The sequence below is a fragment of the Canis lupus genome, chromosome 33 (assembly GCF_003254725.2).
Source record: "Canis lupus dingo isolate Sandy chromosome 33, ASM325472v2, whole genome shotgun sequence".
In the NCBI taxonomy this organism is placed as follows: Eukaryota; Metazoa; Chordata; class Mammalia; order Carnivora; family Canidae; genus Canis; species Canis lupus.
This window is the reverse complement of record NC_064275.1, coordinates 22,969,867-22,985,042: the sequence shown is the minus strand read 5'-3', so window position 1 is coordinate 22,985,042 and position 15,176 is coordinate 22,969,867. Positions and strand designations below refer to the sequence as shown.

Below are 15,176 nucleotides of genomic sequence, written 5' to 3'. Positions count from 1 at the left end.
TGGGTTTAAATTTCCAAGATAGACAATATCCTACAGGGAAGATACATAGCTAATATACCATACTCTCTCAGTCAAATGAATACCCTCATTTTATGAGCCCTCCTCCCGAGTCTCTTTTTCTTTTAACCATGGCAGGATCACATTTTGTCAAAAACAGTGATCACAAATAATGTGAAGATTGCAACTTCTGTGATTCATGATATATCACTATTTCCTTCAAGGAATTTTTTCTTTAGTGTAATTTTTTTTAAGATTGTATTTTTAAGCAATCTCTACCCCCAACATTGGGCTCAAAGTCACAACCCTGAGATCAAGATCACATGCTTCACTGACTGAGCCAGCCAGGTGCCCCTCTTTAGTGTAAATATTTTCTGTCTGGAAATCATGGAACCCAGCCATTCAAGGCTTCGCCAAATTGTGAGTATGACTGAGACTGTGTGACATTTATGCCCAGCCTGTTCCTTAGCTCTCCTTGCTCTCACAGGACCTCACTTCCCTCTCAAAGATTTCCCCCAGCTGTTTCAAGCAGCCTCCACAATTCTGGTGTTTCACATATGCTCATAAATAATTATGTCTGTGCTCTTCAACTCTTGTGTGACCCCATGACTGCAAACCACAAGAGAGGTAACTTCCCCTGGCAAAGAGCTTTTGTTTGAGGATGCTTCTCTGCTGGGCACTGCTGCCCTTGACCTGCTATATGCCGAGGCTGTGTTTCCTGGTGGGGTTGGGGGAAAGGAAGAGTAGTCTCTCTGATTCTGTATGCATTTGGTCACCTAGACAAAGGTGGCTCTGTTGTGTTCAGTCTCCTGCAGTCTTTCATAAATATACTTCCTTTGGCCTTTTGCCATGTTACTGCTCTCAGAGGAATTTGAGCTCATCCATCAGTACAGCCACGTACTGATAAGAAATGAGAAAAATGGGCATAGCATTCCCATCACTGTCCCCAATTTTCTCTTGTCTTTGTTCCACAGCTGCGTCTATACCTCTCGGTCTCCTCTCAGCAAAAATTAAAAAATTAAAACCCCAAGCCAAAAAAAAAAAAAAAAAAAGGCAGAAAAAAAACAATCCCTGCACCCCAAAAGGCTCGTATACTCTAAAGATAGCTATTTGGATGCTACTGATGTTTTAGACAATCTGATTCTTAGTTGTCCAGGAAGGTACTGTGGGACAATTTAAAAAAAATTTTTTAATTGTTAGATTATATTAGAATCTGCATAAAATATCATCATTCAGTTGTTATTTGGATACGCTTGCTTTACCAGCTCATTTCCCATCACTTTATATTTTTTCCCTTAAGTATTCCAAATATGTACTAGATTTCTATCTAGAACAGCATTGCAACATATTATTTCGGGCTTGGATATAAATACAATATCCCTACAGGCTGAATCCCGGGAAAAAAGCTAAGCTCTTTTCTTTCTATTAGATATCAATTTATTTTTGCTTTCAATTTTCAAAGGAATAAGAAAAATACATTTGAAATTCATGCTGAGGGCCTAGGGTTAAAAAGTCTCCACCTGTTTTGGTCTGGAAGAACTGTGATATAGCAGGAGCTCTAAAGTCAGAAACACCCGAGTTCCAACTCCACTTACATGTTCCCTGTCATGATGCTTTATGGACCTCAGTTTACCCCCTTTGAAAATAGAAGATACGCCCCAGTATTCATGTCAGGGTTAAATGAGATAACGTAAAGTGCCTAGTACCTGGGGCGTCAACAATTGTTACTTCCTCCTACGCAGTGCCTCTTCTTCCAGAGTTGTCTCATGCTTCAGCGAATCATTGTTATATGGAATTTTCATTGCCATGACGACAGAATCAGAGCAGCGAAAAATTTCCTCCCCAAACAGGAGCAACAGTTAACAAAGTAGCACCTTCTTAATTGGTGGCAAATATGTGATTTCTTTCCTTCTCTTTCCCCCTCTCTTTTAACTAGTTTCCCTAATCCTGTTTATTTACTCTGAATCAACCAAAAGGAGAAGTTAGTAATTTTCTACTCACCGTGAAAATATTAACAATGATATCAAGTTCTTTTCTAGCACCTGCCTTCCAACAGCTGCCTGTAGAATATCATTGAAAGTACCTGGGATTTTATTATAATGTAAAATTAGAATTTTTCATAATCAGTGTCTGTATTTGTCAAATACCTTTAAGCTATATTTCCATATTATTCATGAAATCTCAAAGAGTTACAGTGGTCATTTAGTCTTGCTTTCCCTCTCTAAATAGAATCATATGCAAGAGGAATTTTTCTACTCTTTGTTTTGACATGCCTTAAAATTGACTCAATTAATTTCCATGGTAATATATTTCACTCCTTCATAGTTTTTGTGGTCTTAATAACCACCAACCTACAAAAACTTAAGCCTCTTCTCTCTTTTACCAAAGATATATAAAATAACTGATCATTGTTATTAATATATTTTTATTGGCTCTAATTAAGAAAGATCCCAAGTTGTATCTTTCCTTTAGGGTCGTTAACTTTTTGTCACATGAGAGCACAAAACTATTGTATTTATTTGTTTATAAAAGAATATTTATTTTAAGAGAGAGAGAGCAGGATGGAGGGGCAGAAGGAGAGTCTTAAGCAGGCTCTGTGCTCAGCAGGGAGTCTGATGGGGGGCACAGAGCCCTATGGGGGCTCCTTCCCAGGACCCTGAGATCATGACCAGAGCTGAAACCAGGAGTCAGATGCTTTAACCAACTTTAACCTTATAACACTCAGGCACCCCAGTACAAAGCTTTTATTTATTTATTATTTATTTATTTATTTATTTATTTATTTATTTATAAAAATATTTATTTATTCATTCATGAGAGACACTGAGAGAGACAGAGACAGAGACACAGGTAGAGGGAAAAGCAGGCTCCACACAGGGAGCCCAATGTGGGACTCGATCCCGGGACCTCAGGATCACGCCCTGGGCCGAAGGCAGGCACTAAACTGTCGAGCCACCCAGGGATCCCAAAGCTATTTTAAAACAGTGTGTTCCATTAAAACATATTTTTATTTTTAATAATTATTTTATTTTATTTTTTATTTTTAGAGAGAGAGAGAGAAAGTGTGTGAGCTGGTTGGGGGAGGGAGGGAGAGGTAGAGAGAGCATCCTAAGCAGGCTCCATGTCCAGTGTGGAGCCCATGGTGCAAGGATGGATCCCACAACCCTGAGATCATGACCTGAGCAGAAATCAAGAGTCAGTCACTAAACCTTCTGAGCCATCCAGGTGCCCCAAAACATATTTTTAAAAGCTCATTTTGAAAGCTTGATTCCTTGAAGCAGTTTGGCAGAGATCTGTAGGCTTCAGAGGTGAGAAAAGAAGTCATTGAATGAAAAATGTATTTTACTAAGTTATAATTGACATGTAATATATTAGTTTCAGGTGTACAACATAGTGACTCAACTTTTGTATACATTGCAAAATGATTACCGCAAGACTAGTTATCATCTGTCACCATATAAATATGTTAATAAAATATTATTGACTATATTCCCATGCTGTACATTATGCCCCCATGACTTATTTATTTTATAACTGGATATTTATGTTTCTTTTTTTTTTTTGACATTTATGTTTCTTGATCTCCTTTACCCACTTTGTCCTCCCTCCTCAGGCTCTCTGACTCTGGCAACCACCAATCTATTCTTTGTATAACAGTCTGTTTTTTTTGTTTGTTTGCTTTTGTTTTACTTGGGTTTTTTGTTTGTTTGTTTGTTTGTTTTAGATTTCACTTATATGTGTGTACTTATTTATAGACATTTATATATAAATAATATGTGGGTATATACTATTTATATATATTTACATATATATAAAATCGTATCATATTATGATAATACAATACACACACACCCTACATCTTTTTTATCTATTCATCATCGATGAACACTTAGGTTGTTTCCATAACTTGGCTATTGTAAATAATGCTTCTATGAAAATATCTGTTCAGGTTAGTGTCTTTGTTTTCTTTGGATAAATACCCAGTAGTGGAATTCCTATATAATATGGTAGTTCTATGTTTAATTGGTTGAGGAACCTCCATACTGTTTTCCATAGTGGCTGCACCAATTTATATTCCCACCAACAGTACACGAGGGTTCACTTTTTTCCACATCCTTATCAACACTTGTTATTTCTTGTCTTTTTTATAATAGTCGCTTTGGCAGTTACAAATGATATTTCATTGTGGTTTTGATTTGCTTTTCCCTGATGATTAGTGATGTTGGGCATCATTTTATGTGATTGTTGGCCATCTCTATGTCTTCCTTGGAAAGATATCTATTCAGACCTTCTGCCCATTTTTTAATTGGATTGTTTAGTTTTTGTTATTGAGTTGTATGAGTTCTTTATATATTTTGGATATTAACCTCTTATCAGACATATGATTTGTAAATATCTTCTCCCATTCAGTAGGTTGCGTTTTTGCTTTGTTGATAGTTTCCTTAGCTATGCAGAAGCTTTATAGTTTGATATATTTCCATTTGCTTATTTTTCCTTTGTTCCCCCTGCCTTTGGAGTCAGATCCAAAGGAACACTGCTAAGACCAGAGTCAAGGAGCATACTGCTTATGTTTTCCTCTAGGAGTTTTATGTTTTCAGGTCTTATATACAAGGCGTTAATCCATTTTGAGTTAATTTTGTCTATGATGGGAGATAGTGGTATAATTTTATTCTTTTGCATGTAGCTGTCCAGTTTTACCAACACCATTTATCAAAGAGACTGTGTCCTTTCCCCATTGTACATTCTTGCCTCATTTGTCAAAAATGAACTGACCATATACGGGTTTATTTTTGGGCTCTCCATTCTGTTCCATTAATCTCTGTGTATGATTTTTATTCCAATACCATACAGTTTTGATTAATATAGCTTTGTAGTACATTTTGAAATGAAGGAGTGTGATACCTCTGGCTTTGTTCTTTCTCAAAGATTGTTTTGGCTATTCAGGATCTTTTGTGGTTCTATATAAATTTTATAATTATTAGTTCTAGTTCTGTGAGAAATGCCATTGGAATTTTGATAGGGATTGCACTGGATCTTTAGATTGCTTTGGGTAATATAGACTTTTAAAAAATAATAATTCTTCCAAGCCATGAGCATGGAATATCTTTCCATTTATTTATGTCATTTTCAATTTCTTTCATCAATTTCTTATAGTTTTCAGAGTACAGGTCTTTTCACTTCCCTGGTTAAATTTATTTCTAGTATTTTATTATTTTTTTTCAAGATTGTATTTATTTATTCATGAGAGACAGAGAGAGAGAGAGAGAGAGAGAGAGGCAGAGACACAGGCAGGGGGAGAACAGGCTTCCTGCAAGGTGCCAGATGCGGGACTTGATCCTGGATCCCGGTATCAGGCCCCAAGCCAAAGGCAGACACTTAACCGCTGAGCCACCCAGGTGTCCCAATATTTTATTCTTTTTGATGCAATTATAAATGGGGTTGTTTTCTTATTTTGAAAATGAATTTCTTAATTTGAAATTTTCTCATTTGAGAAAAGAACTGAATGACAAAGAAATATGTCAGTAAAATTATTTCTGTCTCATTGATGAAGAATTACTGCAGATATGGAAGTCATGCTTCTTGCAAGAAAATATAAAATGGAATAATTCTCTGGGCTTTTGATAAGTTATTTGGAGCAGAAAATGTTTTTTCTCAGGTACAATTATAGAGAGGAATTAGATAAGAAAGAAGCTAAAAGTGCTAAAAATGGAACTGTAGCAGAGATTGCTAGCTGCTCACCTGATAACCATTTTCTTATTCTTTTAAAACTTAGGCAGAAGCCTTTTTTAAAAAAAGACTTTATTTATTTATTCATGAGAGACACAGAGAGAGAGGCAGAGATACAGGCAGAGGGAGAAGCAGGCTCCCTGTGGGGAGCCCGATGTAGAACTCGATTCCAGGACCCCAGGATCACTACCTGAGCCAAGGCAGACGCTCAACCACTGAGCCACCCAGGCGTCCCTTTCTTATTTTTTCTTTAGGAAGGGAAGCCCAGTTTTCATGGGGGTGATATTGTGTTCAGGTTAACAAATGTTACATTTCCCTGCCTCCTTTACAAATAGAAATGGGCAAGTGATACAGTTCAGTTCAAGGATTTACAAATGGAAGTTTAAGTTTAGAACTTCTGGGAATGTGTCTTAAAAAGTGAGTGACCCATGGTTAGTATGGCTTTGCTGCTCTATGGACTTTTTCCTTTTCTTCCCCCATGAAATATAAAATGCATAATCGATGTGGGTCTATTTATCTTGTAAAAGTAAGGGAAAGCCTAGGTACCTTATAGATAACTCACCTCAGACCTCAGTCTTGTAACCGTTTCTTTGATGAAGTCATTATTGCTTTAGATTGGCTGCTTATTAGAATTGCCTGAGTATATTTTTAAAAACTAAGTGTTGGGACTTCTACTAGTAGGTATGAGGTAGAAGATAGTGGCAGACCAGTGTTTCTGTTGCAAAAGCCATACAAATTAAAAATACATTTCTAAAGGTATCTGAGAGCTGTAAAAGCAAGTTTATGATACTAAAATTCCAGAAAGGAAAGAACTGTCCTAAGGTAGGTGGATGGACAATTGCCACTTCTCTTCCTAGAGTCATTTGCCAGCCTTGGGCATGGGCTACTGATCTGTTGTGATCTAGGCAGAAGAGTCTGCTAAGAGAAAGAGAAATGTATAAAGTTTTTAGTGATCATGAAGGGTTGGAGTGAAGAAAGGAAACTTGAAGCACAGTAAATGCATGTCTGGTTTTCCTCACAGGACATTGGTCAAGCTTTGGTTCTATACAGGTAGCTGAAGAGCTAAGCTGAAAGCTTTTAAAAGGCAGAGTGAAATCCCCTGCAGTCTCCTGATACTTAGGAAACAAAGATCTGCCATGGGAGGGGACAAGCATCAAATGCACACAGCTCGTTTCCCCTTCAAGAAGACATTTGCTAGATTTTAAAATGTAGGGACAGGCGATGACAGAACTGGGCTGAGAATTTTGGAAAGGTAGAGCTGGATCTTTCACAGTGTGTTAGAGCCAAAGATATGGAAACATACCAGGCTCTCAATAAGAAGTTCAGGAAATCAGGAATATCAGGTTCAGAAAGCCTGAGAAAGAGGGGAACTGGAGGTAGATCTGAGTCTTACTAAAACTGAAACTTAGTCCCAACCCTGTCAGTACTTAACTGGATTGAGGCAATCAGCCTCTCCTCCTATATGCTAATAGAGGACAGAAAAAAACCCTCTTTGGTGAAGGTAACACAGAGTTTGGCATACTATAAAAAATTACTAGGCAAACAATGAGGCAAGACAAATAGGGCCTATAATTAAGAGAAAAAGAAGACAATTGACTAGGGCCACAGATGGTCTAGATGTTGAAGTTTGCAGACAAGGAATTTATAATAACTGTGATTCATATGTTTAAGAAAATAAAGGAAAACATGGCCAAAGAGATGAAATGATGGAAAATCTCACCAGACAACTGTAATCTATAAAAAAAATTAAATGGATATATGTAGCCTAAAAATACAGTATCTGAAATTAAGAACTTAATAAATTGATTTTATGAGATTGGACACAGCTGAACACAGAATTAGTAAACTGGAAGACAATTCAAGAGAAAATATCCAAGTTGAAGCATAGAGAGACACAAGAATAGAAAGAACAAAGCAGTGTAACAAATGTGTATTTAATCCCTCTCTCTGAAAAAAGAAATCTTGATTTTTTTCAGATATGGTGTGCAATGATTTATCATCTATGTATATGTAACACCCCGTGCTCATCACATCACCTGCCCTTTTATTTAATTAAAAAAATTTTTTATTGGAGTTCAATTTGCCAACATATAGCATAACACCCAGTGTTCATCCCACCAGGTTCCCCCTCAGTGCCCGTCACCCAGTCACTCCCACCCCCCACCCACCTCCCTTTCCACCACCCCTTGTTCGTTTCCCAGTTAGGTGTCTCTCATGTTCTGTCTCCCTCTCTGATATTTCCCACTCATTTTTTCTCCTTTCCCCTTTATTCCTTTTCACTATTTTTTATATTCCCCAGATGAATGAGACCATATAATGTTTGTCCTTCTCCGATTGACTTATTTCACTCAGCATAATACCCTCCAGTTCCATCCACATCAAAGGAAATGGTGGGTATTTGTCGTTTCTAATGGCTGAGGAAAACTCCATTGTATACATAGACCACACCTTCTTTATCCATTCATCTTTTGATGGACACCGAGGCTCCTTCTACAGTTTGGCTATTGTGGACATTGGTGCTATAAACATCGGGGTGCAAAAAAAAACATCGGGGTGCAGGTGTCCTGGCGTTTCACTGTATCCGTATCTTTGGGGTAAATCCCCAGCAGTGCAATTGCTGGGTCGTAGGGCAGGTCTATTTTTAACTCTTTGAGGAACCTCCACACAGTGTTCCAGAGTGGCTGCACCAGTTCCCATTCCCACCAACAGTGCAAGAGGGTTCCCCTTTCTCCACATCCTTTCCAACATTTGTTGTTTCCTGTCTTGTTAATTTTCCCCATTCTCACTGGTGTGAGGTGGTATCTCATTGTGGTTTGGATTTGTATTTCCCTGATGGCAAGTGATGCGGAGCATTTTCTCATGTGCTTGTTGCCACCTGCCCTTTTAAATGACCATCACCAAATTACCCCATCCCATTGTCCACCTCCCCAAAAATCTTTTTTTTTTCTCTCCGAAAATCTTGATTTGTAATGATACCACTTACTGCCATGGTATAAATACTGTCACCATGGCTGATTTCAAGCAACCAATGATTTAATAGCCACGCCACCAAATACCTGAATATTTAACAATTTACTTTGGCAAGAAGTTATACTGCACTCTTCATGTGAATCATATTCAGAAACTCTAAAATATATTAGAAACCCAGAGGAAATAGAATGAGGTAGATGCAACCTTTGAAGAGCTTATAGCTGAGACTATCCAAAACTTTTAAAATAAATCAAGTCATGGATTAAAGAACTCAGCCCACTACAAGCATAATAAATACAAAGAATGCTACACAAAGAAAACTGCACCTCATTGTAATACAGTTGCAAACCAAGGTGCAATGGGCTGGATGGTGATGCCCAAAGTGAATTATCCATGTCATAATCCTTGAAACCTGTGAGCGTTATCTTGTTTGGAAAAAGGGTTTTCCCAGATGGAATTAAATTAGGATTTTGAAATTGGTATATCATCCTGAATTATTTAATCCTGGGGGACCCTAATTATTTTCCTATTATTTTTCTATCATTGTAACAAAAAGGTAAATATAAATTACCTGCATCAGTTATTAAGAAGGTGATATTACTATGGACTTTAAAGACATCAAACATACACTGAAATTTTTATTTATTTGGAGCCAATACATTTGGATAAGATAGAGTTTTGAAAAATAACAACTAGCCAAAGCTGCCAGGGATAAATAAAATCTGAATAGTGTGTTATTTATGAAAAAGATTGTCGGGATCCCTGGGTGGCGCAGCGGTTTGGCGCCTGCCTTTGGCCCAGGGCGCGATCCTGGAGACCCGGGATCGAATCCCACGTCAGGCTCCCGGTGCATGGAGCCTGCTTCTCCCTCTGCCTATGTCTCTGCCTCTCTCTCTCTCTGTGTGACTATCATAAATAAATAAAAATTTAAAAAAAAAAAAGAAAAAGATTGTCGAAGGAGAAACACTTTTACATAATGAAAACCCAGGTTTGGTGGATATATAAGTAAATTCTCACAAACATTTGTGGAAGAAACAAAACACGTCTTCCACAAATCATTTTCTAAAGAATAGAATAGAGACAGAAGAACATCTTACTTTATATGAAGCCAGGATATCCTTGCTTCTTACACTTGATGAGGAAATTATAAGAAAATTATCTGCCGATCTTTCTCATGAATGTAGATGCAAAAATTTTGAACAAGCACTTTAAAAAATCCAGTTGTATGTAAAAAGGGATGAACATATGACCAGTGGCATTTATTTCACAGACACAATGGTAGCTTACTATTCACAACTCAATTAAGGTAACTTACACATTATCAAGGTAAAGAAGAAGAAGAAGAAGAAGAAGAAGAAGAAGAAGAAGAAGAAGAAAAAGAAAGAAGAAAGAAGAAAGAAGAAAGAAGGAAGAAGGAAGAAGAGGAAGAGGAAGAAGAAGAAGAAGAAGAAGAAGAAGAAGAAGAAGAAGAAGAAGAAGAAGAAGAAAGTCCATGCTCATTGCAACAAGTACAGAAAAAGCATTTCAGAAAACTTAAAACTGCACCTGAGTGGCTCAGTTGGTTAAGTGTGTGGCTTCTCCTCAGGTCGTGGTCCCAGGGTCCTGGGATGGAGCCCCACATAAGGGCTCCCTGATCAGCAGGAAGCCTGCGACTCCCTCTCCTTTTCCTTGCTCCTCCCCTTGCTTGTGCTGGCTCTCTCTATGTCAAATGAATAAATAAAATCTTAAAAAAAATTAAGAGACATTAATGATTTTTTAAAATCCTGGCAAACATGGAATAAAATGGAATTTTCTTAATTTAATAAATATATTAAAAAATATAGAGGAGACATCATATTAAATGATGAAATATTTACAATGCTTCCACTGATATGAGATATAAGACAAGGAGTCCTACTGCCAACACTTCCATTCAACTTTTTCTGGAGGTCTTAGGAAGTGCAATAAGGTGAGAGATAGAAATAAATAAGGATTGAAAAGGATTATTTTCAGATGACATGACTGTATATGTAGACCATTCGAAAGAATCTATAACTATTAGAGTCGATAAGTAAATTATTGGAAATAAGATGTATGAGTTAAATTTTTTTCTATATACCAGGCAAAAACAAATAGAAAATGAAATTTGAAATATGATACCATTGATAATAGCATCAAAGGATTGTAGTCAGCTAAATTTAGGGATAAATTTAATTGGGAATATAACTAAAAGTGGACAAATAGCTACTAAATACGACTGTGAGAAATGAAGGAACCCTAAATGCCTTGCTTGATTTGGCATGTTCTTAGATTGGAAGAATGAATATTATAAAGATATCATTTTTCCTAAATTAATCTACAGTTTCAACATAATCTCAATCAAAATCGCAGGAGATTTTATTGTGGAAATTTAGGTGCTGGTTCTAAAATTTACCTGGAAATGCAAAGAAGCAAGAGTAGCCAAAGCAGCCTTAACAAAAACAAAACTGAAAAAAAAAAAGAAAAAAAAAACTGGAGGATTTACACTACTAGGTATCATGACTATTATATATCTATAGTAATTAAGGCAGGGTAGCATTGGAGCTAGAAGAGAGAACTTGATCGATCGGAACAGAATAGAGGAATCAAAACCCACACATATTCGTCTCATTGATGACAAGGCTACACTGTAGTTCAGTATGGAAAGGCTAACCTTTTCAATAAATGGTGCTGGGTTAGCCGGCTATCTCTGTGTCCCACCATGCACAAAAATCATATCCGTATGGATTGCAGATATAAATGTGAAAGGTAAGATAATGCATTTGGAAGAAAATGTAGGAGGTCATCTTTCTGACCTTGTAGTTTTTCATCAGTGGGCATTTCATCCCAATGTGTTCAATAATGTTTTTGGAAGAAAATATAGGAGATCATCTTTCTGACCTTGTTTTCCTAGTTTTTCATTGGTCGGCATTTCATCCCAATGTGAGGGCTCACCAGTGTTCTTGGCATCTCTGAGTGCCTCCCTTACCTCACTCAACCAAGAACATGATGATAGCTCCAATCTCTCCTTTCTCACCACCGTCATGGAGTATATGCAGTTCTGTGCGACCATCTTCTGGCCTCTACCCATCAACACTTTTTCCAGAGCCATCATCCCTCTCCTACCACTCATTTTCTAAATCACAGCAGTGCCTCCTTGAACTGTTGCACCTGCCAGGGAAAGTGAAGGCACTCCAGTCGGACTTCCTCACCTTTTCTCTTTCTCTCCCTTGGTTCTTCTTAGAGAAGCTTCCATGACCTTCTTGGTAGGGTTGGAACCTCATTTATGTAGTATCCCTGACCTGTCTCCAGGATGATGTAACAATAGAAGCCTTTTGTTTCAATCCATCTGTCTTGTCTCTTGATATTTAAAAAGGAGGTATTTGATTTATTTTTTTAAAGATTTTATTTATTCATAGAGACAGACAGACAGACAGACACACACACACACACACACACACAGGCAGAGGGAGAAGCAGGCCCAATGCAGGGAGCCTGACATGGGACTCGATCCCACGTCTCCAGGATCACGCCCTGGACTGAAGGTGGCGCTAAACCGCTGAGCCACCTGGGTTGCCCGAGGTATTTGATTTAAAAACAAATAAAACCACAAACAATAATGACAACAACAAAAGCAGGTAGACCGTTTCCATCTCTTGAAGCCTGGTTACTAGGAAGTGGCCCTGCCATGGACTCAAAGAAGGGACCATCCTTCTCAAAGCAAAAGAATGACCCTTCCCTCCCCAGCTGCCTGTTCTGCCTTCTGCCCAACAAAACTCATGGCTTTCTGTAAAACGGTGAAAGATTGAAGGAAAACATGATTTACAAAGGGAAGTTAAAAAGGCATCACCTTGTTTCAGAATATCTCAGTTACACATTCTGTTGCTTGAGCCAGAAATTATCTACTTCTCCATTGCTAGTCAACCTTCAGTCTTTTTAGAGGAATCATTTCTTCAGAGAATTCTTTTCAGATCTCTCTAATTATGTTAGATTCTGTTTCAGTCCTGCTTAAGCACCTAAACTCTCTCCTTCATATCACTGTCACATTTGTTTGTATGATTATGTGATAAATTTCTGCATTTTCCACTAAACTGGAAGTTCTGTAAGAGCAAACATCTTCTGATTTTTGTTACTTAATGTATCACCAGTTTTGGACAGGACCTGGGATATGTAAATACTGTAAAACTACATTATATTATGGCTCATAAATAATGAGAATTAACATGTAATGGAATTGACTATTAACTCCTGTCCCATGTTCATCCCTTTTGTGTATTGGTGGTGTGAAGACAGGATGGAGGCTAAAGCTCTTACTTTCCAAGGGAGGTTGTGGTGGGGTGAGGCTGGAAGGTTAAATGGCAGATAGTTATGCCTTAGGAAGCAGAGGGCATGTTCCTGTATGTTATGGCCAAGTATTCCTTCATCAAGGTAATGAAACAAGTGCCAACTCAGTATTCCTGGAATCATGGCTGCTGCTGTGGACTACCTACGGATCAGGACCCACATTTCCATCAGTAGCCAAGCTTTCGTTAGATATGCCACCAGGTGGCACTAAAGCACAGCTAGGACAGGAATAGATCTGGATCCATCAATAGGACCCCTATTCCTGACCACCTAGCCGATTCATTAACCTAGCCATTTTATTAACCTCATAATAATGCAAACATGCATTTTATATGATCTAGTTGCTCCATTGCCACTTAACACGTTATATAGGAATTTCTCTGTATTTGCTGAATTGATGAAAGACTGCGTGAGACCTGTGTACACTCATTAAAGGTGGAAGGGCAGGGTAGGGTTGGCTGTGAGGCAAAGGTGTTCGCTAAAGCAATAATGCCTTAAAGTCTCTCATTTCAAAGATCTGATCAGAGGTCTTTTCAGTTTATTCTGTGAAGTTATCTTGATTCTGAGAATTAAATAGATTCAATGATTTGTTAGGGGCTATAAAATACAATGCAATGAAAAATTTTTGGTGAAATACCAAATCCATAAAATGGATGTTTTGTCCCCATGAGGGAAGAGTTTCAAATATAAGATAAATAATTTATAAATAATAAAATAAATAATCTCATAATGGTAATAACAGCAGTTAACATTACTTGCTAGGTTATTTGTCAGAGGTGGTAATGGGCATTTTCACATATATTACCTCATTGAATTCTTATAACAACCTGTGAAGTAAGAATTATATTCCTTTTTTTTAAGATTTTATTTGTTTATTTGAGAGACAGAGAGAGAAAGAGCAAGCATGAATGGTGGCAGAAAGAGAGGGAGAAGCATCCTCCTACTGAGCAGGGAGCCCTAGGTGAGGCTCCATGTGGGCCTGGATCCTAGGATCCTGGGGTCATGACCGGAGCTGAGGGCAGACACTTAACTGACTGAGCCACCCAGGTGCCTCTATATTCCATTTTAATAAAGATTATGGTTGAAGCCTGGATAGGTTAAGTGACTTTCCAAAGGTTATTTAAAAATATGTGTAGCAGAGTTGACATTGAGCAAACCTTTTATCATTTAGAATTTTAAATGCAAAACTGTATTTTTTATTTGCCTTATTTGATTCTAGGTTTCAACAAAGATGGGCACCTGGGTGGCTCAGTGGTTGAGCATCTGCCTTTGGCTCAGGTTGTGATCCCGGGTTCCTGGGATCGAGTTCTGTATCGAGCTTCCCACATGGAGCCTGCTTCTCCCTTTGCTTGTGTCTCTGCCTTTCTTTCTGTGTCTCTTATGAATAAACAAATAAAATCTTTTTAAAAAGAGTATTTCAAGAATATTTCTCTATACATTATAGAGACCTGCCAAAATCTCTAGGACAAGGATAAGTGTACTATTCCATAAATTTGATGTGTAATTTGGAAAGAGCTGGTTATTAGAAAAAAAAAACTATAATAGAATCTTAGTAAGAACCACATATCCAGTCATATAAAATCTACCAAGGGTAGGTCTCTTAGCCTAGATTCCCTTGAAAGTTTACCCTGAGACAAAGGTTTATGTAGTTAGCTTAATTAGAAAGTAATTTCAGAGATCAGGGTTAATTGTTGAGGAAATGAAAAAAGAGAGGGAGGAAATGCCAGTCCAGGATGGATTCACTGTTTCTTGGTTACTGTTGATCATGCCAGGGCCTTCTGCAGAGCTTGAGGAAATAAGCTGACCCCCTTGGAGAATGCAAGGCAGAAGGCTTATCCATTGGCTCCCATCCCACATAAGCCAAGAGTAGCCCCATAAGTGTTGGCATCCCTGTGCTTCTAGGTTATACACGTCAGTCCCACCAAATTCCTGCTCGTGTTCCAGACAGCAGTGTCCTGAGTAGGGAGAGGTACTTGGTGTAGGTCACAGCAAAGCAAATTAGTGTCAGGTTGTATCTGTGAGTAGCTGATTTGAGCCTGCAGCAGAGACTGGAATAAGAAGGGGGCTCAGAAGATCAGAAAGGCTGCATAAGACCGGTCTAATCACCTTCCTCTAGGAATACATGGTATTAACATGTAGAT

General features: G+C 38.0%; 1 protein-coding gene and 1 long non-coding RNA gene across 3 annotated transcripts in view; one reads left to right on the top strand and one right to left on the bottom strand.

Moving 5' to 3' along the window:
- Nucleotides 1–1,784, bottom strand: part of LOC112677918 (uncharacterized) — a 46,304-nt gene extending 44,520 nt beyond the window's left edge. Inside the window, exon 1 of the long non-coding RNA XR_003147278.3 lies at nucleotides 1,704–1,784. This is a non-coding gene — a long non-coding RNA (uncharacterized LOC112677918). The remainder of the gene's footprint in view (nucleotides 1–1,703) is intronic.
- The window catches only part of IGSF11 (immunoglobulin superfamily member 11), a 197,331-nt gene that overhangs the window by 47,832 nt on the left and 134,323 nt on the right, over nucleotides 1–15,176 (top strand). The window lies entirely within an intron of this gene.